This window comes from Varanus komodoensis, unplaced genomic scaffold (genome assembly GCF_004798865.1).
Source record: "Varanus komodoensis strain SLA01 unplaced genomic scaffold, ASM479886v1 scaffold49, whole genome shotgun sequence".
NCBI lineage: Eukaryota > Metazoa > Chordata > Lepidosauria > Squamata > Varanidae > Varanus > Varanus komodoensis.
Window position 1 is genome coordinate 4,068,989 of NW_025336072.1, and position 13,101 is coordinate 4,082,089.

General features: G+C 39.0%; 1 protein-coding gene across 6 annotated transcripts in view; it reads left to right on the forward strand.

The window, feature by feature from the left end:
• DOCK1 (dedicator of cytokinesis 1) overlaps positions 1 to 13,101 on the forward strand; it is a 550,659-nt gene that overhangs the window by 284,252 nt on the left and 253,306 nt on the right. The gene's annotated exons all lie outside the window — the stretch shown is intronic.

Below are 13,101 nucleotides of genomic sequence, written 5' to 3' on the forward strand. Positions count from 1 at the left end.
AGATGATTCAAGCAAACCTTGCCATACGCCCCAAGACAAAGCAAGATTTTAAGTATATCCAGTTGAGTCTTTTGGGGAAAAGCCTTCCTCATTCAAGGAGAAAATTGTCTTAGTTCTTGCTTAGTGCTACTTCAGGAAACTCTGTTAGTCTGTTTAGCAGAGTGTATGCTAGGAAGGTCATATTTTGCTATTTCTTAGCCTTCTTTCCCACTCCACCTGCCAGACATGCTTGAACATATACAAATGAAAACAGAAGTTATTTCTAACTGTTGCAGCCAGTTTGCCTTAACTGAGGTTGGGGAGCATGTAGAGGACAATGAAATTAAGATTGTGTGTTAATGGATAAGAAATGGAGACCACTAGGTGAAAAATAAGTTGGGAGTGGGTGTTTATTTAGTACAGTTTAAAAATAACTCCTGTTCTGAAACAGGATGGTTCCACTAATTTTCTGGTCAGTTGTCAGTGCAGAAAAAACATCTGAAAGTTTTTGCATATTTAAATATTCCATACTCTCTTTGTCATTCAGTATTATACAAAGTCTAATTCCTGGCACAGTCATATGGGTCAGGAGTCCAAATGATGCAACATTCTGTCCTGACTAGCAAGGTAGAAAAATGTCATTGGCATTTTATGTTTCCTTTCTCATTAAAAGAGGAGAATGGGTACAGAGTCTATCTAAATTTCCCTCTGTGTCAGGGATATGGTTGGATAGGATCGTTTGGGAACTTTCATAATCTTAGCTATTCCCATCCCACCCATAGTCATGCCCCTGTCACATCTACTTCTACCCGCTGCTATATTGAAGTGTCACTGTTGAAGAGGGAGCCATCATGGAAACCTCTGCAGAGGTAGGAGGAGCTGGGAGGAGCTGTAATAGCAGAAAAAAACTTCCAGTATCAGATAGCTCTCTGTGGCCTTTGTGAAGTATTTCTGAACAATCATATAACCCCTCAGATGTTAACAGTTCTTCATTGTGGTCTCTGTGCTTCAAACATATAGACTTTGCGGAAGCAGCGTAAGGCCTAGATTGAAAAAAACTTCAATAGGTTAATGTCATGGAGTGGGTGGGAGCCCCCCCTTCCAGGTCCCAGGATAAAAAGGGTGGGGCTCCTGCCCAGTCCCTCAGTTCTCTTTCTGATCACATAACCGAACACATCATCATCAACACAGTTCAGGCCCAAGGTTAATTTATCCTTCCACATCAACCAGGACATTTCTTCCCTAATCCTTCCACCTCATGGAGGCCATGTTGTACCTGCTGGATATCCACAGAGCCTTTGCCTTCTAACAGGGCACAAGCAGAACAGTTCTGCTGCTTGAGCCGCCTATTTGTCTGCTACGAAAGGAAAGGAGAACCCATCTTATCCCATAGACTCTCCAAATGGGTGTCCAGCACCATGTCCTTAGCATATGAGAGGGCAGGACTTGATATCACCACACTCCCCACCACACATTCCACATGCGCACAAGCCACGTGTATCACATTGCTAGCCAGCATTCCACTGCACAACATCTGCAGAGCCGCCACATAGTCCACACCATTAACCTTCATCCAGCATTACAGACTTGACTTTTGTGTGAGACAGGACTGTGCATTCAGTAGCAATTCTCCAGTGATGCCAGCCTCTCCATCCACGACAGGTAAGCTTGCTAATGTGCCAGTGTGGTGTAGTGGTTAAGAGCGTGGGACTGGGACTCAGACGATCTGGGTTCGAGTCCCCGCTCGGCCATGGAGCCAACTGGGTGACTTTGGGCCAGTCACAGACTCTCAGCCCAACCTACCTCACAGGGTTGTTGTTGTGGGGATAAGATGGAGGAGGAGAATGATGTAAGCTGCCTTGAGCCCTTTGTAGGAAAAAGGCAGGATATAAATCGAAAAATAAATAAAAAAATAAAATAATTGCCCACGTGTGTGATGCACAGGGACCATGTCAAAGAAAGGCAGGTAGTGCTTACCTGTAACTGTCATTCTTCCAGTGATCATCTGTGCATTCTCACAACCCACCCTCTGTCCTGCTGGCTGCCATCAAGAGGTTCTGGGCAAAGGTGCATCCTAGGACGCTACTTTATCTACTTCTATGCCTTCGGATTCCTGGAGATGATGTAGAGTCCAAGGCAACTGAGGGGCTGGGCGGAAGCCCCACCCTTCTGATTCTGGGACCTGGAAATGGCAGGTGGGCTCCCGCCTACTCCATGACATTAAGCTATTGAAGTTTCTTCCAATCTAGGCTTGTGCTGCGCAGGCGCAGCGCCCATATGTGAATGTACAGATGACCACTCAAAGAACAACAGTTACAGGTAAGCAACTTGCCTTTCCCTCTTAGATGGATATTCTATTTGGGAAATGAATCTGTAAATTCAGTGGCTATTAAGAACCATTTTTGCTTTGATAATTTTTATAATAAACTTATTGTTACTTATTTACCGCAAAGTGTTAGATGGAAAAAGTAAAACAAGGATTTTTTAAAAAAAGAACAAGTGCTTTCCATTATGTGATCAGAATTTTGTTGGATATGCTTTGTTTATCAAACACAATTGGCTTAAATCTCCATGGTACAGTTTGGTTTTGACTTGAGTATTATAGAACCAAAAATAAAGGGACTTAAAAAAATGTTTGACAGCTATGTTTAGTGGGAAACCCAAGAGAAAAGCATCCTCATTCCCAAAGGAGAGAAACAAACAAAAATTAGCTGAGAATGATGTGGAGCTCCCCACAAAGCTACACTTCAAATTGATAAAAGAAAATGGAGCAAGTAGTGTTTTTCATATGTTGGCTAAAAAGCTGTGGATTGCATTAAATCAAGTAATGGACGTTGATTAAAACCATCACTAGGTTTGTTCTAGTTAGGGAAATTGGTATGTGGTATTACTGGAATGTGATAACAATGTACTCTAGAAGCAACTGGAGAAGATTTTGCATGCTGTGAATGCTACACTATTAAAATGGCTTTACAATTTCAGACAAGCTAAATTATAGGCATAATTTACCATTTCTACTTCAAAATTTAATCCCTTTGACACATTTCCTTATCTTCCTATTGAGAAACACTGAAGTTAGAGAAAAGTCACTCTTCAAAGGCATTAATGTAATATGTGAAGCAGATGAAAACATTTAAAACATATTGAAGGATATTGTTCACATAATCTTTTGTAGTTATTTATCTGAAGACTCCCATTTGGAAATGTCTTTGTTGAAAAATAAGAGTTCCAAAGGGATTTACTTTTAGAAATGTGTAGGGACATTTTTAAACATATTTTTATTGCATTCCTTTGGTTCCCACCTTAAAAGTGCAATCCAATATATTTTAACTTGGAAGTTTCACTGTGCCTCAGGCCAGACAAGGGACTGGGCCAGACAAGGGACTGGGCTCCATGTCTTCTGCCAGGCAGTAGAATTCATCTTGTGGAAACTTATTCCCAGGTTCTCCATTCCTATGTTTCCAGTGTGGTTTCTCTATCAGAACCTAGAAGGATGGAATCTGTTTTAGGGTTGTTATGAACAAGTGTTTTGGAACTTTTTGATGAGTAAAGTGTGTGTTGATCCATTTGTGTGTGTGTGTGTGTGTGTGATCCCAGCCGCTTTTTTATGCGCAAAATGCTGAAACTGTGAAATAACTCAATTGAACTCAGTGGAAAGACAGCCCGTTATTTGCAGGGCCTACCCAATGAAAGACAAAAGGAAACGCACTGCAGAGATTTTCTCATCAAACCCACATCCCAAGATTTTCAGCAATGACTAGCTTTTTGCTTCATATGCCTTACTGATTTGAAAGGAAGCATAATCAGGATAAAGAGAACCTGCTAAAATGAAATAAATAATCTTTCTGAAATGTTCTCAAGGAAATGGTGCATATTTTGAATTATTTTCCTGTGTTTCAGAATCCAGGTTTCTGACTGGACTTTTACCAGAACTTACCCAATATCTCTTGAATGGATTATCATAATAGTACACTAATGGATGAGGAGGGAACCTTATAGTTTCTTCTGCCCCATCCCAGCCCTGCCAGCATTCCTCCCTAGTTAGGTTCAGGAAAATAACTGCCTGTATTCACTTTCCATCCTACTGGTAGAGTCTCCTTGGGACACTGGGTACACAGAAACCTGCAGGATTTGGGACTTCTTCCTCACCCCTAGGCTTGTGCATTTAATTAATTAATTTTAGTCGATTGATAATTTTTAGGTGACTAAGTGTATGAACCCTGGAGAATGTTGTATCTAGCCATTCATGGTAGAATCTACGATCAGAGGAGCATGATTTTCTGCAACCTAAAGAGCTTGCAATTTGGGGATTCTTTTCCTCCTTCCACTGGAAATACTAAGCCATTTAGCTTCAATTGACATTTGATGAAGTGCACTACCTAAAATTAATCTCTAGCTTTGCTAAGATAAAGACTATTGTGTTTTGCTCTGCCTTCTGCCTAGCAGGAACCTTTGTGCTTTGCCCAAGACAAAAGTTTATAACCAGCCTTTATCTTTCAAAAATAGTCAGCTGTTTTTCCCTTGTCCCAAAATGCTAGGTGTAATCTGATACCTTCAGCACCTATCAGTGACTTATTTATTCAGTGTGCAGTCTCCATTTCAATAATCTAAATTACAGACCTTTATGACAACAATAATATTCTTTTTTTTTCCTGTGCTTTTCCCATCCATTGCTTTTTGTACCACCTCACCTGATGGTTCTGGAAACTCAAAAGTTGACAAACATTTTTGTGGCATTTGGTTGGTTCTGATAATCTGTATAGCCCATCTGTTGGTTTCAAAAATATGGTGACTTCTCATTTGGAAATTTTCACTTGAAACTTGCTTATTATAATTGAGTCCTTGGAGAATTGCTGACAACCAACAGATGATATTCATATACTTACATCCTGTCCATTGTCCAATGTATTTTCAAAATTTTATCTCCTAACTAACTAATTCTTCTAAAATAGACCAGCTCTTGACTGTGGAGAATACTGGTCTCATTCACTGAGGTCCAATTTTAATATGCTAACTGGCATAAAGAGAAACATCTCCAGATGGTGTTGCACATGGCCAGCTTCCCATTTCAACCAGGCCCTGAGCTGTTATTAGTGTGCTCGGATGGAACCTACTCATCAACACTAATCTCTGCTCTGCTAGCACTGGATATCTAGGCAAAGTGTCTGTTTTAAGTAAGATGCAAGGTTCATGGGATGCGAGACGGGGTGAGTCTTAAATGTGCATGCATGTGCATGGTTGGGCTGGCTATTGTAAATGCTCAGCATCAGTTTGCACTTCAGTTCCAGCTTTTTAGCTGTTAAACTTAAAAAAAAAGAATTTTACAGTCAAAAACTTGAGCAGTTATATCTGTTGTGCAAATAATGACACTATTGTAAAAGTTTTCTTTATCATCTGTTAGGAAATGACAGCAATGAAACAGAATTAAGTCTTGTCTATTATTATAAACAAAATCATTTAAAATGATGTGTGTGTTATTTAGTTCAAACCCTATCATTGTTGTGTCTATTTTATTTAGCAGAAACCCTGCTTTTTAAATTAATGGATGTCCTTAGTGAAACACATGTTCACAGCAATGTTATTTTTTGTTTCACAATACTATGCTCACAAATTGCATTGTGCAGCTCTGTGAGGTTACAGATACTAAGTTTTCTAAGAGCCAAATATGTAAGCAATCTTGGATATAGTTTGTGGCAATACGGGATTAGGAAGTTGCTCATTAAAATTTTGTGATTTATTATAAACCATTTCTCATTGCAAATATTCAGAGACAGAAAATAGAAACACATGATTAGAAAGACATAAAGTTATGAAAGAATTGGGTCCAGAATGAGCAATAGATGTTTTGCAAAACAAATACAGTGGTACCTTGGCTCACGAACGCCACAGTTCACAACCAAATCAGGTCGCAAACAAAAATTTTGACTCAGGTTGCGAACTCTACATTGGGTGGCAACCGTGATTGTGGCCATCTCCCCACCCCCCTACTCCAAATGAGAAGATGGCCACAATCGTGGTTGCGCTTGTGCAGGGAAGACAGGTGTGATTGTGGTTGTGCTCAGGTGGTTGGGGAGATGGCTGCGATTGTGATGGAGGTGGGGAGATGGCTGAGATCACTCCCATCTTTCCTGCACGAGCGCAACCGCGTTCTCGGCCATCTCCCCGCAGCACAATCACAGCCGTCTCCTCCCCCAAGCATGCCTGCAAGCACAGCCATCTCCCCCGCCCCCCGCCCCCCACTGCAAGCACACCCATGATTGCCCCTGTCTATGGCTGTGATTGCGCTCATGCTTGTGCAGGCAGGGGGAATGGCCATGCTTGTCCTCGGGGGGGGGGGGGAGATGGCCGCGATCTTTGTAGTTCTTTGTCACTTTGCTTCAAATTTTTCCTATTAAAAAAAAATTAGTTACACAACGGATTAACCTTATTTCCATTGAACCTTATGGGGAAATTTGACTTGGGTCATGACCAATTTGGGTCATGACCAGAGTCCTGGAATGGATTAAGTTTGTGAGCCAAGGTACCACTGTACTACTTCAGGAATATTGAGTGTTTGTGGCATTGCTTTTTGTATGTGTACATACTGCAATCATTTGTCAGGGCAAGAGGGTGACTTCACTGTCACAAGAGTGCACATAAAAATAAAATGCCTTTGCAAATTTGTAATACTGTTTTATGTGCAAGCATTTCAGTTTTATGTCTCTGGAATGCTGCTTTCAAAATTACAATGAAAGAAGCTAGGGTTTTCTTTTTATCACATCCTCAGTTGTGTTATATGTAAATTTTAAGCTCAAATGTTTTAAAAAACTTGACAGTTACTTATATCCAAAGAGATCAAGACAAATACTTTTATGTGATAAAAACAGGCTAATTTCCAGAATTTCAGATATTATCCAATTTAAGAGCTGCTTCTTAAGAGGTGAATTCACAGTTTCTCATCTAGTCTATGGTGAGGCCAGGGAAGATGGCCAGTTCACTGAAATCTCTGCTCTGAGTGAGCTCCAAATGGGCTTATGATTTTTAGAGACAAGTCATCTCCTTACCGGACTGTGAGCCCCATTTTCTTCTGGAACCCAATTTTGGTCCAAAAAGCTCTAATTAAACTAGCCTTTGAGCTATGTTGTTCACTAATGCTTTGTTTCCATTTTCTAATGTAATCTTTCTCATTATCATTATAAGAGCTAGAAAAGTTTCAGAGTTCCAATTTAATTTGGAAAGATAAGATTGACCAAATCCAGCCTTTAAGAAGAGAGTGTAGTGCCATCTAGATTGTAGGAAAAGCTTTTCAATTCCAGGGAAGGCAGTTTTAGGATAGATATGGCATTTGTTATTAATGATTGCACAGTAATGCACAGTAAATAAAGTGAGAAATACTTGATGACATCTATATCACATGAGGAAAAAAGGCAAGCTTTATAGAAACCATTAAAACTCAGTGAATTCTCACCCAGTATAGATTGCACTCTTTGGAGTGGAGGGAGCAGTTTCCTGGGACTTGTAATCTTGACTGGAGGGCAGACACTAGAGCAAAATTCCTGTTCTTAAGACTCAGCTGGATGGGTTGATCAGGCATATGGATGTAGAACATCTACACAGTATTCATATATTCCACTTTGAAAGCTATAACTAATCTAATCATTGTTCTCTAGTGCAATTTGTTATCATTAAGTTTTACTGCTTTAAAACAATTGATAAGAATGTAAGAAGAGCCATGCTTGGTAAGGCCAATGATCCATCTAATCCAGCACTCTGTTTACACAGTGGCAAACCCACTGCCACAAGCAGGATATGAGCTCAATAGCTGCCTCCTGCCCCAGTTCACCAGCAACTGGTATATGTAGGCATACAAACCCCTTGTGGGGAATTCCCAGCCAGTTACTTGCCTATGGGTTTTCTTTCTCTTATTTTACCACATATTACTCTAGCCCACCTATTGGAACAGCAGTAAAGGCATTTGTTCTGACCTCACAGAGTATTGTCTAAGCATTCCTTATTTTTCTTCTGCATTGTTGTTGTTGTTATTCAATTTGAAAATGCCGTTCCACTCCCCCTCAGTCATTCTTTGATCTGTTTGTCCAGAAGATGGACCCTGAGGAATCCTGTAAAGAGATAATATTCTATATCTGCAATGTTTGAGGTCTTTTCCATACTGTTTATCTTCACTTGATTAACAGTTAAAAGAAGAATTAACAGTTAAAAGAGGGAGTTTGTTGCTTTGGAGGAAGTTATCTGGAGAAAGTTTTCTGGAAACATACTGGAAAAATGGTATGTTTGCATGTTCCATTTAAGTTTTTTATGCAGTCTGCCTCCTACTGGCCTGAATTGAGTGTATAACCTGAGATAACCTGAGAACAATTCACAGGTGAAGAGACAATTGGCCATTTTTTGTTCAGACTTAAAATACTCAATTACCTTTTTTAATTCCTCAGCTCTGTTGGATATAAAAATCTGCCATCCACTAGACTTAAAAGGTAAATGTTACATCCTCATCTTTCACAAAGCTAACATTGCAGTTCCCTAGAGCTTTCTGAAGTTGTTTGATGTGTCATATTTTAAAGTTCTGACATCTGTTTGACAGTAAAAGATACATCATTTTGTTAGAATGCAACCAACAGAGTTAAAGCTGTAGAAGAGTGAGCTTTGGCATGCACAATGTTGTTATCTCAAGCTACAATTCTTAATTGGTAACAAAATGCAGAAACAGAATTGAATAAAAGCCTTTTTGTTGATGGGACCAAATATATTTGTCAGTTCAAAATATAAACTTTCCACTTCTTGTATTAGAAAGTGGGGCATGATGTTTGCTTACTGTTTATGAAAAAGCTTCTGGAAATTTTATGAGAAAGAATAGTTCTGCTGAAAGCAGGAAATGTTGCTGATGTGTAAAGAAAAAGAAAATAGTTTATAGGTCTCAGGTGCACCAAACATAAAATAGTCAGGTGACAGTGACAGAAAGAGAGCATGCCTCCTCCATGTGGTCTATATTCATAAGCAAAGTTGTCCTTTTCCTGTCCTGTGCACACACTTGAGATATGCAATCCTACAGGTATGTTCCAGGATCCCATGAAGGTGGGGCTCTATATGGTCACATGTAGCACAGGAGTTGCATCCAGTAACATTTTTGATGTTACAAGTACATCTTTTGCATCATTGGCACCTCTATACATATTACTTTGCATATTACTTAGCAGTTTCTAGTCTGAATCCAGGGAAATATATTGAGTTGTGAGAGAGAATTTCAGTGGCAATTTTTTTGCAAATGGCAAGGTGGCTACAGTGGTAATTTTATTTTCATTCTTCTGAAGCCATGGTTTTCTTTCTTATGTCAGCAGACTGCATGGATAGCCTGTAAGATATCATCAAAGTTTATGACTCTTATAGCCATAGATTCCTTGCCCATTTAGGCATTTTGATTGGCAGTGTTACTTATATAAATGTTTTCACCTTGTCTAGTTCACTGTGAAACCATCTCACATTGAAGCTTCTTATCTGTATTGTAGTCTGCTATGCAATCTGCTTTCCTTACAAAGACAGTAAGTTGTCTTATTTAGAGTAGACCTATTAACATAAATAGATTTAAGTTAATCTAGAAATGAATGCCACCTATTGGAATATAGCCCACTATCAGGAACAGATGTGGGGATAGCTACTACTTTATTAAACTATTTGGGAACAAGGAGACAAACATATAGTGGATTGAATGGCTTATGAGTTCTCTTTTGGGGCAGTATGGGGAAATGTGAATTTTCTTTGAATGCTAAGTATTGGTATCATACAGACTTGAATAGTCCAGAGTTCCTTCAAATATACTTTTAAATTCATCAGGGGCAGTATCATTTCCTTACATTTCTTGGCATAATGTTCACTCAAGATAGAAGATATTTGTTAAGTGGAAATAGCTTGTGCAATTGGTACCCACAACAAAATGTTTTAGTATGCCATATTTCAAGATACCTCATTCAATTTCTCCTCCTACCTTTTCCCATTTCCCCTTTCCAACATTCAGCTAATATTTTGTGGCTACTGAGCATATTCTGTCTGTATTGGGCTATGTGTGGATTCTCCTGTTTTTCCATATTTCTGTAAAATTCCGGGCTCCTCCATGATTACTCTTGTGCATGCATGGAGCTGTCCAACTTGCTTAAGGTGGCTTACAAAATACAAAAATGCAAAAATAACTAATCAGCAAAACACGCGAACCACCTAATAACAGCAAACATGGAAAACTGTAAAGATCAATACATAAAATTAACCATCAGAATACTTGTTTGAAGAGGAATATGCATAAAGAGGAAGATGATCGAACCTCTTGAGGAAGGAATTCCAAACGGGATGCTGCTACTGGGAAAGGCTTCTTGCACATTGCCATCAACTATGCCCCTGAATGCTATGACACAAGAAAAAGGGGCTACAGTGTCTGATTTTACAGATGGTTAAAGGGCCTGCTTCACACTGGAGGAAATGGCCTTTGAGTAGTCAGGTCCCAAACCCTCATCATCATCATCATCATCATCATCATCATAATCATCATCATTTAATATGTCCTTGAAATGACTGGGAAGAGACTGAGATGTAAAATTGCTGAAAATGTTGAAACCATGGACAGTGGAACTTAGGAACTTTATTTCACTGGGAAAGATTCCGTTTAGGAGTGGCAAACAATTCTATCTAATTTAAGAAACTTACACTGTCTCAGTGAGCAAATCTATGGCTCCTAGACATTGTCTGTGGGACCATAGGTTACTAGGGATTAGATCTGCTTTGCACACCTGTTCCAGATGACTTGGAAAGCTCCATGCAGGCTGTTCTCCAAGGTTAGATGGATGACCTTGGAGAGAGGAAAAGAAGGTGTTTGGGTGAGTAGGAAGGAAGGGGAAGAGGCTAAAGAAACCAGAAGTATGTGGTCTGTCCTGAAACCTCTGCTAGCCTCTTTCCCCCACCCTTCTGAAGTGCAATTATTAGACAAGCAAAAAGCTTTTATACCAAAAAATGCAGGGTGAGAGGATAGGGAAGTGAAGAGGGCTTTTGCCTCCCCTTCCTCCCTGCATCAGATGGTTCAAGGGCTGCTTATCATTAAGTGCACTTTATTAATTTGCAGCAATGTATTATTTGAAGAGTAATGTTTTACTTTTCTAAATAATTTCTGTTAATGAACATCTTTTTTGTTCATTTTGAAAAGCTGTCTGTAGTGGTAGTATCAGTTTCATGCTTCCTTTTAGGTAGACAGGTTTATTGTAGTTGCAGTATTTAAAATACTTCATAGCTGAGACAACATTGCAGAATGATAAGGTCTAATTAAGGCATTAATCAAAAACTGAGTTCTATAAACACTAATCCCAAAGTCAGTTAAAAAGGAAAAGAATGTTGTTCTGCCACATCCTCCCATTACATCTCTTTGATAGAGAGCTGCTGACCAACACAGGCATCATTGATGTGGTTATTGTTGTTTTTCCACAGCAATAGAGTGGAACTGTTTTAGAGTGAAACTGTTGATAATGGACTGCTACAGCATATAACCAGAATAAGCCTGACACCATAGAACAAAATCCAATCTGTTATGAATGCACATTTTCTTCCCTGTTATGATATGGTGGCTCTACTCATATGCTGGAAAACTGAGTATGACTTTGAGCACCCCTAAATGTCTATTAGTAAAATCTACATTAGAGGAAAAAATTAATATTAAAAGCAGGGGAAATCCTCTGATGGGATATTACAAAGAGAATTTTTTCTTTCTCCATGGCTTCAATATATCAGGATGCCGTCTGATTCCAGCCAGTTCTGCAGCTGGTTCTCCTATGCCACACCTTCTTACACTCTTCCAAATCTGCATAAGTGGCCCCCAGTGACTGAAGAACATAGTTCAAATGCTTTCAGAGAAAGCTGAAATAACTGTAAATGCTCATTTCTGCTAGAGAGCAGATCCAAAGACTTGACATGTGGGAGTTCCACTGACCTGCCTCCTTCCAGAAACAAATGTTTCCATTTGTCTCTGGCTTCCTTTAGGAAGTGCTAAATCTCCCTTGTGTAAGCAGTAGGTCCTGCTTGCACAGTGGAATCAGTGCAACCCACCCTTGCAAAAGAGAATTGGTAGGGCAGAAGGAATTGGTAAGAGTGAAAGTTCCCTACTGGATTTTACCCTAAGTCTTTCTACATAGATTTCAGAAATCATTTGCCAATCCCTGATCTAGGGAGACAGGCTTGGAGAACCCTGGATAAGAAGAAAACCTAAAACTCTGTGTTCGTTCCTAAAACATTTTCCATCCAAGTTAGAATTCTAATTATCTGGGTGATGTTTAATTAGTGTTTCAGCTCTTAAGCAATAAAACATATTGTTTTATTTTTAAAAAAAGAACTGCGTGTTATTCTTAATTGGATTCATTCCATATTGTTTAGCCTTCCCACACTTAATATAGCATATAACCCCAGGCAGAACAATGAAAAAAAATCTCATTTTCTGAAAAATCAATTCCAATTTTACACTAGAAATAATTGTAAAGCTGTATTTATATAACTACAACAAAGGTCAACATCTGGGTTTCCTGTACAGTGATTCACTGTTTATTTAAAGAAGCAATATAAATATGTAAGTCTGTCACCAGTTTCCACACTTGCAAAGTATTAATATAAATATAATCAGACATGGGTGAGTAAAGTAATTGACCCATAGTAGCAAGGTAGAGTTAATGCATAGTGTATGTAATTTTTCTCATAACAACATAGCCCTGCATCTTAGATGATACAGAACCTAAATAACTTTTATTCCAGCTGAGATACCTTAAATCTCAAGACTACCTAAATTGTACTCCATGATGTACTGTGCCTTCAACCAGATCTTAATAGAAGCAAGAGTAATTTGGTCTTAATAAGTTCTCTGTGATAGAAGAAAGATCAATATCTCAGCCCTGAGAGAAAGGAAGGAAGACAAACAGACAGACAGAATTAAGTTGACTTCTGTCCATAGCACCAGGGTTATACAGTTTATTTGAAATGGATTTTTGGTAGAATGTAATTCAAATTTACATATTACAAAATTTCCCTCCCTTCACGTTGTTTTCTGTGTGAGAACTGAAAATAGCAATTAAATTAGGTGGGCTTCAAAAATTCCAAAGAGATTACATT